At 36.6% G+C, this 1,356-nt stretch overlaps 1 protein-coding gene across 1 annotated transcript in view; it reads left to right on the top strand.

The window, feature by feature from the left end:
• The window catches only part of vps13d (vacuolar protein sorting 13 homolog D), a gene marked incomplete at both ends in the record, with an annotated part of 75,956 nt that overhangs the window by 41,479 nt on the left and 33,121 nt on the right, over positions 1-1,356 (top strand).

Below are 1,356 nucleotides of genomic sequence, written 5' to 3'. Positions count from 1 at the left end.
GGTGTACCTAATAAAGTGGCCGGTGAGTATATATATATATAAAATCAGCCTGATTTTTTTTGTTTTATAAATCTTTCACTACAGTCTGTCTTGAGAGCTCTAAAATGCTAGAAGCCATTAAATTACAATGAGTTCAAGTAGGACACCTGTGTTACCAAACTGACACTCATCAAACAAGACTGAAATATGAGAACAAATTTGACGTTAATTTAAATGGTGTAAACAGAAAAAAATTATCAGTAATAATGGACTATGGTTGACATGATAAATCTTTAAATCCCATCCTTTTTGCACTAATAATTGTCTTTGTAAAACCTCAGTAGAACTCTAACTCTTGTAAAATATCAGTAACATAATAAAAAATAAAACCATAAAAAAGACTTTTTACTAATCATTGAAAATAATGAGTTTTGCTGCTCAGGGAGGTAAAGCTATAATATCTGTTCCCTATAGGGTTAATGTTCAGGGGAGGGAGGGGCTAGTTGTGTGAGTGGAGACGAGCCGCGCAGCCTGGCAGGGGGAGTGGGTCCAGCAAGTTGAAGCTGCCCCATCATGTTGTTTTTTTTAACATATTGTTGAACTCTAAAGAGTTTTTAGATGACTATGACTGCTTTTTTGCATGCTGAGAGTCATTTTGATAGCTTTTTAGCTTTACTAATTGAGCGCACGCTCTGTGCATCGACGTCCTCTCTAAGTTAAAAATGAAGCCTAACCTGGCAGGGAGGCGTAAAGCCTGGCAGCACGGGGTGGGAATTTTATCGTTTTTATCGCAAGATGATAAATTTTGACCATGGTGAATGTCTTTGATGGTATATCACACACGATAATATATTGCACATCCCAAGTGCAAACAAAGGATCACCAAAAAACACACACTATGACACTTACATTATCTGATTCTGTGAAGCTTGTTTTATTGTTAAAAGCTGTCATCTCTGCAGCATGTGGCCAGCTCCATTAGGGACTTCAGGGCAGTCAGAAGCAGCCTAAAGACGTCTTTATGGACATTCTGTTGAACTATACTGATTTCCTCCTGACGTGATCATTATTGAGTTAAATATAGAACAATATTACCAAGGTCATGAAAAAAATAAACATCCAATTTGGCAAATCAAAWTTTTCTGTAATTAAAAGTCATAGCTTAGCAATTTGATTTTAAGAACTACTCATCATTAGCTGAATTGGATTGTTAAACCTCTAGTRTTAAACCGCTGTCTTGTGGGGTACMCCAAGGTTCAGTTTTKGGTCCAATCCTCTTTTTATTGTACCTGTACCCTTTAGGAGGTATTTTAAAATGTTACAGTAATGTGTCCTACCATCTGTATGCTGATGACATACAGTTGTACTGTTCCTTTC

The sequence above is a fragment of the Austrofundulus limnaeus genome, unplaced genomic scaffold (assembly GCF_001266775.1).
Source record: "Austrofundulus limnaeus strain Quisiro unplaced genomic scaffold, Austrofundulus_limnaeus-1.0 Scaffold794, whole genome shotgun sequence".
NCBI classification, from domain to species: Eukaryota; Metazoa; Chordata; class Actinopteri; order Cyprinodontiformes; family Rivulidae; genus Austrofundulus; species Austrofundulus limnaeus.
This window is presented reverse-complemented; position numbering and strand designations above follow the sequence as displayed.